General features: G+C 37.8%; 1 long non-coding RNA gene across 2 annotated transcripts in view; it reads left to right on the forward strand.

Annotated features, from left to right (window-relative positions):
- Positions 1–17,009, forward strand: part of LOC109548743 (uncharacterized) — a 92,950-nt gene that overhangs the window by 31,210 nt on the left and 44,731 nt on the right. For both annotated transcript variants that reach the window (XR_012331909.1, XR_012331910.1), the window contains exons 2-3: positions 1,772–1,895; positions 14,173–14,245. This is a non-coding gene — a long non-coding RNA (uncharacterized lncRNA). The remainder of the gene's footprint in view (positions 1–1,771; positions 1,896–14,172; positions 14,246–17,009) is intronic.

A 17,009-nucleotide genomic window follows, 5' to 3' on the forward strand; every position in this document is an offset into this window, starting at 1 on the left:
CCTCCCACCCTACACCAGAATCTAAGTCCCGAATCTTTCCCGCGTGCCTGATCCTAAGAACAAGCGGGATGAACCCCCAAAACATGGAGCCAAGGATGAGTTTTTTCTTCTACATAACTAGGTCTTTCTGGGTCTCTGATCCAATCTAGCGGGGGAGCTGTGTGCAGAGTTAGTGAGGTTCAGTTATTCTGGGGAGAAAAGTGGTGAGAGTATCAGAGCTATATTAAATACTGTATTATTGCATTTGGACGGCAGCTATATATGTTTCTCCATGAATGTGTAAAATCCTCTCTCCCCCGCTGATTTTAATTGAATTCTGACAAATCCAACTTTACTGTGGCAAGAGAAAATGAGAATGTTGTTATTAGCATAGCTTTTCCCCCTTGTTAACTGCACTTACAAATCATCTCCTCGGATAGCGTACGTTATTTTGCTTTTGTGCATTGATTTTATCACAACGGCATCAATTAGCTCTATTAAGAATCTTTCCACAGATGTACAGGAATGTGAGTGAGAACGAGTGGCTTAACTCTGAGAATTTTTATTACCAACAATTCAGGCATTGGCTCTGCTTCCCTTATAGATCAGTTTTAGAAAATAATTAATATGACATACTAAATTTGAAGCACAGACTGACTATATGTGTATCTTCACACATTTTTAAATACTTCTCTCACCTTTAAATACTCAATAATTGTGAGGATGATTATCATTCTTTATGTTAGGTGAACTCTGTAAATTCACAGGTTTGCTGATCAGAGCAGTGTTAAGAACTATAATCATCAGTAATACCGGTATAAATCGCATTCCTTAGCCAATTTCATACTTTGAATGGTAGTGAGATGATTCTTATCTGAGAAGTACAAAAATGTCCAGTAGGTGTTGCTGTTGTACACTGAATGAGCCAGGAAAGCTTAAAGAAATACAAACTAATAATAATTTCACCCACAAATTCGTTATCATAATTGTTTAAGCAACTATTATTGGGAAGACAAATAAGAGAATAAATGGTACATAACTTATTTCTATATAATTTTGAAGACGTTGTCATTTGCAATTTTTGTTTCATATACAGAAAGAAAAATGTCTTGGGAGAAAAGCTAAAAAGTCAATCCTAATTTTTATTTTTTAATAGAATAACCAAAAGGAATATATTAAAAATAGAAATTATAGGGAATGCAAAAATATCAGAAATAAAGTACATGCACAGACTCTAGACAATGCTATACTTTTTAAAAAAATTTTTATTTATTTTTATTTTTGGCTGTGTTGGGTCTTCGTTTCTGTGCGAGGGCTTTCTCTAGTTGCGGCGAGCGGGGGACACTCTTCATCGCGGTGCGCGGGCCTTTCACTGTCGCGGCCTCTCCTGTTGCGGGGCACAGGCTCCAGACACGCAGGCTCAGTAGTTGTGGCTCACGGGCCTAGTTGCTCTGCGGCATGTGGGATCTTCCCAGACCAGGATTCGAACCCGTGTCCCCTGCATTGGCAGGCAGATTCTCAACCACTGCGCCACCAGGGAAGCCCAACAATGCTATACTTTTAACAATATTGAAATTGCTTTTTGTTAATATAACGGTTATTCATCTGGAAATTTGGTAAAATTCTGTAACAAGCAAGCTAAGTCTTGAAAGAAAGAAAACCTCAATTTTGATTCTGGTTCAAAATTCAAGCCCTATTCATTTTATTTCTAGGCTTATAGAGTAGCAACGGTTGCCAAAATATCAAGCGTAAACTGTACGTTTAATGAATCACACTTTCATTTACCTTTTAGGATTGGGCTGTTGGAAGTTCTGTGATGTGGCTGCTTATGACAATAACCCAGACTGGTTAAAGAAGGCTAGGAGGCAATAAGATCTTCCTTCTGTTAATACAGTCACTACAGCTGTTATAGAAAGGTAAGGCTGAAACTACTTGGACTATTTTTCTTTTAACATTAGTTTCCATTTTATGCAACCTATGGGGAAGGAGAGTTATCCAAACTGCAGACTGTGCACCGTTTCGCTCCTGAGCAGGGACACCCACAATGAGAGTATTAATGCTCTCTGGTACTTCCCTCTCATGGAACAAATTTGCAAGGTCTGAGGCAATGATTCATAGTTCAGGAAAGACACACCTTCCAGAAGCAAAGATGAAGAAAGAAGGATATTATATGTTTAGTCTTTGCTATTTTTATCCTTCTGGTTTTCAGTTAAATTGTGACTTACAATCATTTGGTTATGACGACCCATTAATTCACCACACAGAAGCTCCATTTGAATCAAAGACTCCTTTTTTCAAACTTAAAAGAAAATGAGTCTATATGTTCTTACTCTTTCCCTGTAGTATGTTCTGTCATTTTACTAGTATTCAAAGTCTATCCAATAGGCTTGGACTCATCTTGAATAAAAATTTATAATTTCACATGAATAGTAAGTAGTGGTTAGTATTTTCATTATAATGAACACATATAAAGACCAAATTTGTTTTGTTTTTTTTCCTGGCACTTGTTTGTAATATGCACTAAAAATTACCATTGTACTTAGTATTTTTTTTAACGTCTTTATTGGAGTATAATTCCTTTACAATAGTGTGTTAGTTTCTGCTTCATAACAAAGTGAATCAGCTATACATAGACATATATCCCCATATCTCTTCCCTCTTGAGTCTCTCTCCCTCCCACCCTCCCTATCCCACCCCTCTAGGTGGTCACAAAGCACTGAGCTGACCTCCCTGTGCTATGTGGCTGCTTCCCACGAGCTATCTATTTTACATTTGGTAGTGTATATAAGTCCATGCCACTCTCTCACTTCGTCCCAGCTTACCCTTCCCCCTCCCTGTGTCCTCAAGTCCATTCTCTAGTAGGTCTGTGTCTTTATTCCCATCCTGCCCCTAGGTTCTTCATAAACATTTTTTTTTAAGATTCCATATATATGTGCTAGCATACTGTATTTGTTTTTCTCTTTCTGACTTACTTCACTCTGTATGACAGTCTCTAGGTCCATCCACCTCACTACAAATAACTCAATTTCATTTCTTTTTATGGCTGAGTAATATTCCATTGTATATGTGTGCCACATCTTCTTTATCCATTTATCTGTTGATGGACACTTAGGTTGCTTCCATATCCTGGCTATTGTAAATAGAGCTGCAGTGAACATTTTGGTCCATGACTCTTTTTGAATTATGGTTCTCTCAGCATATAGGCCCAGTAGTGGGATTGCTGGGTCATATGGTAGTTCTATTTGTAGTTTTTTAAGGACCCTCCATACTGTTCTCCATAGTGGCTATATCAATTTACATTCCCACCAACATTGCAGTAATATTTTTAAGATTGAGGCCGACCTTATTGGTATTGAAATATTTGAACATTCTAGTTGTGTCATATGGCAGGAACCTTGTGCCATATAAAAATACCATCTGTATATTTAATCATGCATAATTTCTCTAGCATATGCCTTTCCATCCAGACTACAAAAGCCCCAAGAACTGTTTTATATAAAGTGTCTATACAAGTGGGTACTTAAAAATTTTTGTAGAATGAACTAGCAAAAGCATAGGTAAAGATAAAGATTGCTGAATTTAACAAATGCAGTATCAGCCAAGGCTAAATTCAATCAGTTCAAAAATAATCTTTGAACTGTGAATCAGTCAGAAAACTCCTAAAAATAAGTGCTGCAGTCCAGCAGTAGATGAAGCCTTAGCATCTCGGTTGTTTCCTATTTTCCAGCTCCTTAATACCTCTTCCAGAATACGGTTTTCAGCACCTTGTTTCTTGACTCTGCTGTCTCAAAATGATTAACACTTGAGTAACAGACAGTTGCAGTATACTTTCTGGCTTCATTTCTAGCCTCTAGTAACCCTAGATATGCCAAGTCCATGGAAATACCAAGTGATTTAATTGATGCCAGTGAGTATTTACTGCACACTTTCTGTGCTTGGTTCTGTGCTATATTCCATACACACCAAGATATTTTATTCCTTTGTCCCTTTGTTAATGGCAGTCTTTCTGCTTCGAATGCTTTTCCCTTCCTTCTTCTCTGGGTAACCACTATTCATTCCTTAAGACTCATCTCAGGCATTACATACCCCTTAAAGCCTTTCCTGAGCCAAAAGGCTGGGGTCCCATAAGACTATGCATGGCTCTATAACAGAACTCAGCCATTTTATTTTAGTACATATAAACACTATCTCTTTATGTATCCATATGTCCCACTAGACTATGTGCTCCTCAAAGTAAAGCAATCAGAAGAGAACTGGCTCTTATTTCCATTACCAAATATACCAACCAACCTGTATGTGCACCCGAATACTTCGTCTTACTTCCTAGTAGAGTGAGTGGACCGTCATTGATTCATTAGGGCCAGTCCATCTACTCGGGTGCTTCCTTTGCACTTGATTTAGGTTGTCTAGTTATAGAATTTGTCTGGAAATTTTTTCAATTATTAGAAATTTTGAAGGCATTGCTCTATTGTCTTTTTGTTTCCAGTATTGCTGAGAAATCCAAACCTTTCCTACCATCCCTTCTAAAACTTCATATTACATAAAATTTTAATATCTACAGTGATACAATGATACAATGAATCCCTACCTACTATTATTCCGCTTCCACAATTATCCATTCATAGCCAGTCATGTTGGATCTAGTTTTTCCCTCCTCCACAGTTGCCTTTTTTTTCTCTTTACTTATTTTGGTTTCCAGTTTCTGTGGCAGAGCCTTTCTTCTTTGGGCTTGTAATCCCTTGGCTCTCTGCTCATGATCAAGAAAGCGTGAGACTAAAAAACTGATTCACACCCTGAGCCTGTGGGAAGGACTTTTCAACTCTGAGCTTCACTGAATCGGAATCTGGGTGGGCCATTTATAGGGGAAACTCTGAGGTCAGTGCCTTTAGGTCTTGCTTTTAGGCAGATCAGCGTCTGTGGAAAGGAGCCTCAGTTTCTTTTCTGGAGGGTAAATGTCTGGCTGCCAGCATGTTGGGAGTTGTACTGGGGAAGAAGGCTAGAGGTGTCTGCATTCAGCAATTCACTGGCCATATGGTCTCCTGGCATCCCTCCTCTGTTTTTCCTAGGTTGGAGCAAAGGGACCTGGGATTTTTACTGTTTCTCAAACGGCTTTTGCCTACACCCCCTTATTTAGGAACTCTTCTTCACACTGTGCTTCACATTTTTCTAGCATTGCCAATTTCTGATCGTTTTGAGGCTGTGGTGCAAATTTTGTTGATTTTGAACTCTCCTTGCTGCCAGCTTGGGATCTGAGTTTCTTGGGGGTGCTAAATCAGTTATCACACATCCATCCGCTTTCCACCTTTCAAAATGTTGTCGCTGTCGTTTCCTCTACCGCTTTCCCCACACTTGTAGGTTTAGAACAAAACTCATTTATTATACTTTCACACGGGGTTTGGGGAGGGAAAAAAAATAGATGTCTGTGTTCACATCATCTTAACCTGGAAGGGGCCCCCACCCCTTTCTTTTAAAACTTAAAATCCCACAACCATTGTTTAATATAAAGGTGAGCCCTGTTCCTTGTGGCTGGCTTCTCTGTAAGGCTTCTGGTGGCTGCTGCATGCACCAGGGCCTCTGAACTCTTTGGCTTTTCAGTGATAGGGGCAGCTGCTAGCAGGGAGGGTCTGGTCCTGCTAGATGAGGGTGTTTTTGATTTCCTTCCCGAAGCCCCATCCATGTATTTCTGGTAACTGGCCACCAGAGCTTTGGAGATGGGCTAGCAGGTTGCAGAAATGTGGGCCACCCTTCACACAAGCACGGATGTCCACGCAGGGGAGCCGCGCTCTCCACAGGAACAGGACAGGTTCCAGGAGCATACATTGCAGAGCAAGCAGCTCAGTCATCTCCAGGGGCCACTGTTCACCTTGGTGAAACAGTTAGCTCTTTGTGCTGTGCCAGGGCTGTGGTCACCTTCCTGCTTCCCGAGACCTGCACAGACTGCAGCGGACCCTTGGGCAGCATGGCTGCTGGCATAGACAAGAGCTCCTCCACATGCGGCTCCACAGCTGGAAGAGGAAGCATCTCTTCTTGAAAATACCTTTTTCGCTGGAATTCTGCAATGCCACACTGGCATGTTTTTGTTTTTTCCTTACTTTAATGGCCACCTAATCGAAAGCAATCATATGGAATGTTTGGAGTTTTGTTTTTGTTCTTTTCTTTTGGAGTGTTTTCTAAATACCAGGACCTAAGATAATGGCAAACAATTAAGGAACAAAACAGACAACTTTCTGTCCTCACAGAGCATGTGTTTCCCTTTTTCTTTGCTGGACTCTTATCCTTTTCCTGACTGCTAAGCTATGTAGGGCCCCAAGGTTTGGTCCTTAGATTTTTTCTGTACTTTCTAAGTTGCACCATTCAGTTCCACTGCTTTAAAAACATCTATAAAATGAGAAGTCCAAATCTCATATAACACTGCCTACTCTACATTCTCAGTTGATATCTGTAGTGGGCTAAATGGTGGCCTTACAAAAGATACGTTTATTTTTAATCCTCAGACTCTATGACTGCTATTTTATTTGGAAAAAGTGTCTTTGTAGGTTTAATTAAAGATGTTGCGATGAGGAGATCATCCTGGATTAACCATATAGAACCTAAATCCAATAACCTAAATCCATCCTGGATTAACCATATAGAGCCTAAATCCAACCATATAGAACCTAATCCTATAAGAGAGACACAGAGGAGATGATAGACACAGAAGAAAAAGCAACGTGAAGATGGAGGCAGAGACTAGCGTGATTTGACTACCCATCAAGGAATGCCAAGGAATGCTGGCCATCACCAGAAGTTGGAAGAGACAAGGAACATCTTTAATTAAATCTAAGTGTATAAATATATAAGTATATAAATATGTGTTTAATTATAATTAAACTACTAAATAATTAATTTGAGGAAGTTTTCAGGATATAAAATCAATATAGAAAAATCAATTATATTTCTATATCCTAGAAATAAATATTCTGAAAATGATACTAAGGAAACAATCCATTTATGATAGCATGAAAAAGAATAAAATACTTGGGTATACTTATTTTTTTAAAGGAGTTGATTTCTTTTTTTAAAAAATTAATTTATTTGTTTTTGGCTGCCTTGGGTCTTCTTTGCTGTGCCCGGGCTTTCTCTAGTTGCGGCGGGCAGGGGCTGCTCTTCGTTGCAGTGCGAAGGCTCCAGTAGTTGTGGCTTGCAGGCTCTAGAGAGCAGGCTCAGTAGTTGTGGCACACGGGCTTAGCTGCTCCGCGGCATGTGGGATCTTCCTGGACCAGGGCTGGAACCCGTGTCCCCTGCATTGGCAGGTGGATTCTTAACCACTGCGCCACCACGGAAGCCCTGGGTATACTTTTAACAGAAGAAGTGCAAGTCATGTACACTGAAAACTACTAAACATTATTGAAAGACAGAAGATTTAAATAAATAGAAACACGTCCCATGTTCATGGGTTGGAAGACAATATTTTTAAGATGTCATTATTCCCAAATTGTTCTTAAATTCATACAGAGTTAAGAGAATTCTAAATCAAATGAGAATCCTAGCTGTTTTTTGGCAAAAACTGACAGGCTGATCTTGAAATTCATATGGAAATGCAAGGGAGCCTGAATAGCCAAAACAAACTTTAAAAGAAGAATGATGCTGGAGGACTCACGTTTCTTGATTTCAAAACTTACTGTGAAGCTACAGTAATCAAGATGGTATGGTACTGGCATAAGGGTAGACTTACACATCAGTGGAATAGAATTGAGGGTCTGGAAATAAACCCTTACCTTTTGCCAAGGTTACAAAGACCATTCAATGGGAAAAGAATATTATTTCCAACAAAAGCTGTTAAGGCAACTAGATATCCACATGGAAAAGAATAAAATTGGACCTCTGTCTCTCACCATAAATAAATGGTAACTAAAAATGGAATACTGAAATGTAACAGCTTAAATGATAAAACTTGTAGAAGAAAACATAGGAATAAATTTTCATGGCCCTGGGTTAAACAACACACAAATGACAAAAAAAAAAGTAGATAAATTGTACTTTATTAAAATTTAAAACTTGTATGCTTCAAAGGACACCATCAAGAAAGTGAAAAGACAACCCATGGAATGGTAGAAAATATGTGCAAAACATATATCTGATAAGAGATTTGTATTCCGAATATATAAAGAACAACTCAATAATAAAAAGACAAATGACAATTTTAAAATGGGCAATGAATAGACATGGTGCTATGCAAAATGATGGCCCTCCCAAATCTGCCCGTATCCTAATCCCCAGAACCTGTGAATACACTAAAAAAAGTTGAATTGTACACTTTAAAAGGGTAAGTTATACAGTATGTGAATTTGATCTGAGTAAAGCCTTTTTCTTTTTAAAGAAATAGTTCAATGAGTTCCCATTTATTCTTTACCCAATTTCATGAATTGTTTACGTTTTTCTTCATTTACTTTTTCATATTCTTTCTCTCTCTATATATATCTTTCTGAAACCATTTGGAAATCATTTGGGATGATTGTGGAATACTACTCAGCAATAAAAAATTAACATGCATGAATCTCATAATAATTATGCAGAGTGAAAGAAGCCAGACAAAGAAGAGTATGTACTGGATGTTTCCATTTACATAAAACTATGGAAAATGCAAATCAACAGGGGCAGAGAGCAGATCTGTTGTTGTCTGAGGGATGGAGTGGGAGGCTGAGAGGAACAAGAGAGAGGGATTACAAATAATTATCTTGATTGTGGTGATAATTTCAAGAGTGTATAAATAAGTAAAAATTTATCAAACTGTATACTTTAAATATGTACAGTTTATTGCATGTCAACTGTACCTCAATAGAGCTGTTTGAAACTTTTCAAGGTGTACACTTTATAAATATAAGCAGTTTATTGTAAGTCAATCATATCTCAAGAAAGTTGTTAAAAGTGTCAGAAAACAAATGAAAATTGAAAAACTACTTCAAATCATAAGCAAAGGGCTAATTTCCTTGATATAAAGTCTCCACCAAATCAATAAAAAAATAACAAAAAACACAATAGAAAAGTGAGTAAATGATATGATCAGATCATGAAAAACAAAATATAATTGGCTCTTAAACCTAGACGGTACTCAACCTCACTCATAAAAAGAAAAATTCAAATTAAAGCATCACTGACACTGCTTTTCCATTCTTAATGGTGCAGATAGCAACAAATTTCATAAAACACTATGTTGACATGAGTTTGGGGAACCATGTAGTCTCCCACATAGATGGTAAGTGTATGGACTGCTGCAACATCAAAGAAGGATACATTGATAATATGTATTTAACTGCTGTATCCTTCCAGGTGGTAATTCCACTTCTCGGAATTTTTCCTACAGATAAACTTGTGTAAGTGCAAAATGACCTATGTTCAATGTTATTCATTAAAGCCTTATTTGTTGTCAGGAGTTTCCTGGCGGTCCAGTAGTTAGGACTCCGTGCTTTCATTGCAGAGGGCCTTAGTTCCCTGGTCAGGGAACTAAGATCCCACAAGCTGTGTGGCCCAGCCAAAAAAAAAAAAGCTTTATTTGTTGCTGTTAAAGACTGGCAATAAAATAGATGGAGAGATATACATGTTCTTGGATTGGAAGAATCAACATTGTGAAAATGACTCTACTACCCAAAGCAATCTATGGATTCAATGCAATCACTATCAAACTACCACTGGCATTTTTCACAGAACTAGAACAAAAAATTTCACAATTTGTATGGAAACACAAAAGACCCCAAATAGCCAAAGCAATCTTGAGAATGAAAAATGGAGCTGGAGGAATCAGGCTCTGTGACTTCAGACTATACTACAAAGCTACAGTAATCAAGACAGTATGGTACTGGCACAAAAACAGAAATAAAGATCAATGGAACAGGATAGAAAGCCCAGAGATAAACCCACGCACATATAGTCACATTATCTTTGATAAAGGAGGCAAGAATATACAGTGGAGAAAAGACAGCCTCTTCAATAAGTGGTGCTGGGAAAACTGGACAGCTACATGTAAAAGTATGAAATTAGAACACTCCCTAACACCATACACAAAAATAAACTCAAAATGGATTAAAGACCTAAATGTAAGGCCAGACACTGTCAAACTCTTAGAGGAAAACATAGGCAGAACATTCTATGACATATATCACAGCAAGATCCTTTTTGACCCACCTCCTAGAGAAATGGAAATAAAAACAAAAATAAACAAATGGGACCTAATGAAACTTCAAAGCTTTTGCACAGCAAAGGAGACCATAAACAAGGCCAAAAGACAACCCTCAGAATGGGAGAAAATATTTGCAAATGAAGCAACTGACAAAGGATTAATCTCCAAAATTTACAAGCAGCTCATGAAGCTCAATGTCAAACAAACAAACAACCCAATCCAAAAATGGGCAGAAGACCTAAATAGACATTTCTCCAAAGAAGATATACATATTGCCAACAAATATTAGTCATTGAAAGAATGCTCAACATCATTAATCATTAGAGAAATGCAAATCAACACTACAATGAGATATCATCTCACACCGGTCAGAATGGCCATCATCAAAAAATCTAGAAAAAATAAATGCTGGAGAGGGTGTGGAGAAAAGGGAACCCTCATGCACTGTTGGTGAGAATGTAAAATGATACAGCCACTATGGAGAACAGTATGGAAGTTCCTTAAAAAACTACAAATAGAACTACCATACGACCCAGCAATCCCACTACTGGGCATATACTCTGAGAAAACCATAATTCAAAAAGAGTCATGTACCAAAATGTTCACTGCAGCTCTATTTACAATAGTCAGGACATGGAAGCAACCTAAATGCCCATCGACAGATGAATGGATAAAGAAGATGTGGCACATATATACAATGGAATATTACTCAGCCATAAAAAGCAATGAAATTGAGTTATTTGTAGTGAGGTGGATGGACCTAGAGTCTGTCATACAGAGTGAAGTAAGTCAGAAAGAGAAAAACAAATACTGTATGCTAACACATATATACGGTATCTAAGAAAGAAAAAAAAGGTCATGAAGAACCTAGGGGCAGGATGGGAATAAAGACACAGACCTACTAGAGAATGGACTTGAGGATATAGGGAGGGGGAAGGGTAAGCTGTGACAAAGTGAGAGAGTGGCATGGACATATATACACTACCAAACATAAAATAGATAGCTAGTAGGAAGTAGCCACATAGCACAGGGAGATCAGCTTGGTGCTTTGTGACCACCTAGAGGGGTGGGATAGGGAGGGTGGGAGGGAGGGAGATGCAAGAGGGAGGAGATATGGGAACATATGTATATGTATAACTGATTCACTTTGTTATAAAGCAGAAACTAACACACCATTGTCGAGCAATTATACTCCAATAAAGATGTAAAAAAAATGAATTAAACATGATATTTGTATTTAAAAAATAATATGTATAAATAAAGTAACATTTTGTTATCAATGTAAAAAAAAAAGACTGGCAATAATGTAATTGCCTGTGCATAGGAGATTGGTTAAATAATTATAGTTTAACTGTTGAATGTAGTACTGTGTATTGGTAAAAAAAGAATGAGAAAGCTTTTTTTTTTTTTTTTTTTTTTGTGGTACGCGGGTCTCTCACTGTTGCGGCCTCTCCTGTTGCGGAGCACAGGCTCCGGACGCGCAGGCTCAGTGGCCATGGCTCACGGGCTCAGCCGCTCTGTGGCATGTGGGATCTTCCCGGACCGGGGCACGAACCCGTGTCCCTTGCATCGGCAGGTGGACTCTCAACCACTGCGCCACCAGGGAAGCCCTGAGAAACCTTTTTATATGTTGGAATGAGAAAATCTTATCTGAAGTGAAAAGAACCAGGTGCAGAACAGTGTATGGTGTGCTGCTATATGGATTTAAAATAAGTCTACAAATGCATATTTGCACAATATACATAAGACTGTACAAGTACATATTTGCCTCTGGGGAGTGGTTTGAAGAAAGGTTTGGGAATAAGTCTTTTCCCTACCTCTCTTTTATGACTTGAATTTTAGATTATTTGAATATATTTCCTTCATTTGAAAAAAAATCTCTTGATTGTTGATACTAATAAGCCCCTCTGGGGCTGCCAAGGTTTTCACTCATAAACAAATTCATTTTGTGTTTCCCCCAGTATTTAAAAAATAAGTTTATTTTTAATCCAACATTTCTGGGTGCGTTGTAGCAGAAACTTATTTCATGTTTTCAGGTTACATAGTTCATGATATTTCTAGATATTGAAGTCCTCATTATTTCTTACCATGTTTCTGGAGGTGGAAGCTGGGTGAAAAAGGTCTGAACATTTTTTTTTTTAACACTTTGGAAGAATGTTGCCAAATTGCTCCTTGAAAGATTATACCAATTTACATTCTCACCTGTAGTTAATGGATGTGCCCCTTTTCTTGAACTCTCATTGGCACTTGTGCAATCATTTTCTAAATTCCAATTTTATGGGCTACACTCATATCTCATTATTTTAATTTTCATGTTCTAAATTGTAATGAGTTTGAACACTTTTTCAAAGTTATATTGGTCACTTGAATTGTTTTTTTAAAATCTTTTTTGCTTTTTTAATTAAATAAGTAAGACATTGATTTCATTTTCACAATATATGATTCAAACTATATGGAAATATACAAATATATGTTAGTATACGGTGTTAGGTAAAGAATCTAACTGTATTTTTCCACAGTTAACAAATTTTTTAAGCTGCCATTCATTAAAAATCTACTCTTTCTGTATTGATTACAAAAGTGCTTCACTAATTCTAAATTCTCAGATGTATCACAGAATGTAGAATCTGTTTCATTAACCTATCTGTCTAGTATCAGGCCGGAAGTACATTGTCTAGTTATTTTTGCCTGAGAGTTGTAAATCCATTCTTGACTCTTTTGCTGCCTAATTCTGGAATTGGAAATTGAAATCTAATTACATTAAATTTATAAATGAAATTTAGGAGATTTGAAATTTAACAACATTAATTCATCTTGTCTGAGAACAAGTTATTTTACTCCATTCATTTACCACTACTTTTATATTCCCCAGTAAAATTTTGTATTTTTCTTTATGTCAGCACTGCATATTTCTTGTTAAGCTTACTCCAAGGTATTTGGAATTTATAGCCCCTTACTCACTGATTAGATTACTTTATGGTGCTCTTTCGACTTTGTGTCATATTATATCAGCATCCCTCAGTTCCCCTGCCGTCAGAGTAGTTGATGGGAGGTTCGAATGCCATAGGTCTGATGGATAATATTTATTCTCCTTGGGCGTGAATGGACCACCTCTTAGTCTCCATTTATGGCCTGTAGAGAGTTTACAGTGACCCTCTGCTGGAGCAAGGACCAGGATCTGTAGTATCCTGTAAACCAGGATCTGTAGTATCCTTCATCCTGTAAATGAAGCTCTCCTTCATTTACATAAACAGCTAACTGGTTGGCTGCCAGCTTTTTAGTGCCACCCCACAGAGAGCTCACCACTTGTGCTCCTGATACTTGCTTGGATATCTCATTCCAGGCACTTCCTTCCTCACAGGGCTTATCCCCACCCAGGGTCCCCTGAACAACCCTAGAAGAAAGTCAATTGCTTGTTTCCATTTGACCCCAGAGAATTGTTCCTATATTGATTAAATAACCATTTGGGATCACAGAACATAAAAATGAGCCTGGTTCTCAATCAGAAAATTTTAAAAAGAAAGAGAAAAACAAAGATAATAGCCCTTTTCTATTGAAACTCTCTATACCATGCACTTTCCAAGTGTTTTTTTTAAAGGTAAAATAAAATTTTTTATTAAAAAATTTTTCTTTTCCATTTCTTTCCATTAAAGAATTGTGGTAAAATACACATAACAAAATTTACCATCTTAAACATTTTAAAGTGTACAGTTCAATAGTGCTAAGTACATGTATGTTGTTGTGCAGCCAATCCCCAGAACTTTTTCATCTTGCAAAACTGAAACTCTATACCCATTAAAAAACAGCTACCCACTTCCCCCTCCCCCCAGCCCCTGGCAACCACCATTCTGCTTTGTTTCTCTGAGTCTGACTACTCTTGACATCTCATGTAAGTGAAATCAGACAGTATTTGTTTTTTTGGAACTGGGTTATTTCATTTAGCAGAATGTCCTCAAGGTTCATCTGTGTTGTAGCATGTATCAGAATCTCCTTCCTTTTTTTTTTTTTTGCCATGCCGTGGGCGTCCATGATCTTAGTTCCCTGACCAGGGATCGAACCTGTGCTCCCTGCAGTGGTGGAAGCGTGAAGTCTTAACCACTGGATTGCCAGGCAAGTCCCTCTCCTTCCTTTTTAAGACTGAATAATATACCACTGCATATATATATCATATTTTGTTTATCCATTCCACCGTTGATGGACATTTGGATTGCTTCTACTTTTTGGTTATTGTGAACAATGTTGCTATGAACATGGGTGTATATACCAATTTCTCTGTGAGACACGTGCTTTCAATTACTTTCTTTTAAAAAAAAATTATTGAAGTATAGTTGATTTACAATGTTGTGTTAATTTCTGCTGTATAGCAAAGTGACTCAGTTATATGTATATATATATATTTTCCGTATTCTTTTCCATTAAGGTTTATCACAGGATATTGAATATAGTTCCCTGTGCTATACAGTAGGACCTTGTTGTTTATCCAACCTATATTCAATTACTTTCTAAGTGTTTTACTAGATTTATCTCATTTAATCCTTACTACAACTTTATCAATCAGGTATTACTAATATCCCAGTTTTACTGATGTGAATACTGAGGCGCGTAGAGGCTAAGTAGTGGTAATTCTAGAACTCCCATGTTTAATACCCCACTATACTGTTTTGCAAAAGAGACATCTAGGTATCTTGCACCAAGAAATGGAAAATAGAAATAAATACTATGTTTGCATTGGCTATTTATAAAGTAAGAAGTAGACATTACTTTTTATTATTCATCATATTCCAAGAACAATACAGTACAAATAATATTCAGGTTATTTCTATTCCAACAGAATAACTTAGAAAGTTGAGAGCTATCCAGATAATTCAGGATAACATCCTGATTTTGAGTCATCCATCCGATTACTCAGATAATTACTTTGATATGAATAATCTAATAAGATTATTTCTTTTTTTTAAAATGTATTTATTTTATTTATTTATCTTTGGCTGCGTTGGGTCTTCATTGCTGTGCGCGGGCTTTCTCTGGTTATGGTGAGCGGGAGCTACTCTTCGTTGCAGTGCGTGGGCTCCTCACTGCGGTGGCCTCTCCTGCTGCAGAGCATGGGCTCCAGGAGCATGGGCCTCAGCAGTCGTGGCTTGTGAGCTCTAGAGCACAGGTTCAGCAGTTGTAGCGCGTGGGCTCAGCCGCTCCGCGGCACGTGGGGTCCTCCCGGACCAGGGCTCGAACCTGTGCCCCCTGCATTAGCAGGCGGATTCCCAACCACGCGCCACCAGGGAAGCCCAAGATTATTTCTTATTTTCAAAATTAAACAAGCTCTTAACTTCCTGTCTGTGTAAACACAGCCATAATGAGATAGATATGATGAAAATTAAAGAAGGAAAAGGGATGACTGGTCTGTGAAAATCGCATGAAATGGCTCCTTGTTTAGACTGTAAGGATCGATAAGCATTACTTTTAAGGTATATCTTATACTAAAATATCCTATATAATGATTTGAAATATTACTCTAGAAAGCAAAAATGAGCCTGAACACCAGATTTTTCATAGTTAAACAAGCAGTGTGGAGTAGGGAAAAACTGGGGATGGAGTCATCCCATGATCTGCATTCCTGTATCATTGGTTTGATGATGTCTTAACTTACTTACATATATTCCCTATATACTTTTGCAGTATAAATTCCAAAATCTCATGAGAAATGTAAAAATATGTTCTGGGGAATGTTTTTGAATGAATTGTCTATAAAGTGTATGCGGGGGTGTATTGCATATATATTAATTTTGTTTTTCTTTTTTTTCAACTTAGCTGAATATTAAAATTATCCACCTTGTTTCATGATCAAAATACTGCTATATTCTCAGGATCAAGAATAAATATGTTTTATTTCCTGCTCTCCAAATTAAATTATTTGAGTTGTTTTTCTAAGCTATACTGTATTTCATTTCCTTTTAGTTTTTTTTTTCCCACCAGACATTTTTTCAATTGCTGTAAAATTTATACCCAACAAACACATTTCTTTAAAAAAATGTAAAGTCCTTTCTAGAAATAGAAATCACTGAATACTTTTTTCACAAAATCATCCTCAAGATAGATGGAGAATGTTTCACTAAGTCCGATGAGTTTTGGTTGTACAGTGATATATGCCACAGTGGATAAAGAAAATACTTGAGGAAATTTAAAAAATGGCATCAATTTAAAAATAAGTAAAGCGATATCATACTGTGGAGGGAAATACAGAGATTAGAGCTGAAATTTTCATGATTATTACTCTACTTTGGTCATATTTATATGATGGGATTTTAGGGTGAAAGTATTTGTATCTCATCATAGGGATGTAGGTGATAATATTGTAATAAGGTTAGTAGTCAGGCTTCTTCTGGCTACGTGACAGAAACCCAACTCAAATTTGTTGAGATATAAACGTGATTTGAATTCCTCACTGAATCCTAGACAGGGCTGAATAGACAAAACTGGGGCCTAGGCCTTAAAACCAGCTGGAATCAGGGCTTCCACTGCTGCCACTAACTCCGTCTCTTTCTCTGAAAGTCTGCTTCTCTGTCTTTCCCTGTAGACCAGATTCCTCCACATGGCAGGAAGCACAGCCCACTGAAAACTTCCTAAACTTTCCACCATTAACCACTGTAGCAGACGCTGCTGCTGTCCTGGCCGTGTGTCCTTGGCCCATCTATGAGGTCATCTACAGTTGGGGAATTGCTCCCCTATCTGTCCCAGGCTTCCTACCTCTAGCATCTGCATCATTCTGCCTGAGGACAGCGGCTGGGGGAGCGCGCTGGGACAGCAGGTAGGGCAGACCAGAAGTGCCAGGTGGTTAATATGCCCAGGAGTAATCTTCAGCCAAAGAGGGGTGGGAATT

Source organism: Tursiops truncatus, chromosome 5, assembly GCF_011762595.2.
Source record: "Tursiops truncatus isolate mTurTru1 chromosome 5, mTurTru1.mat.Y, whole genome shotgun sequence".
In the NCBI taxonomy this organism is placed as follows: Eukaryota; Metazoa; Chordata; class Mammalia; order Artiodactyla; family Delphinidae; genus Tursiops; species Tursiops truncatus.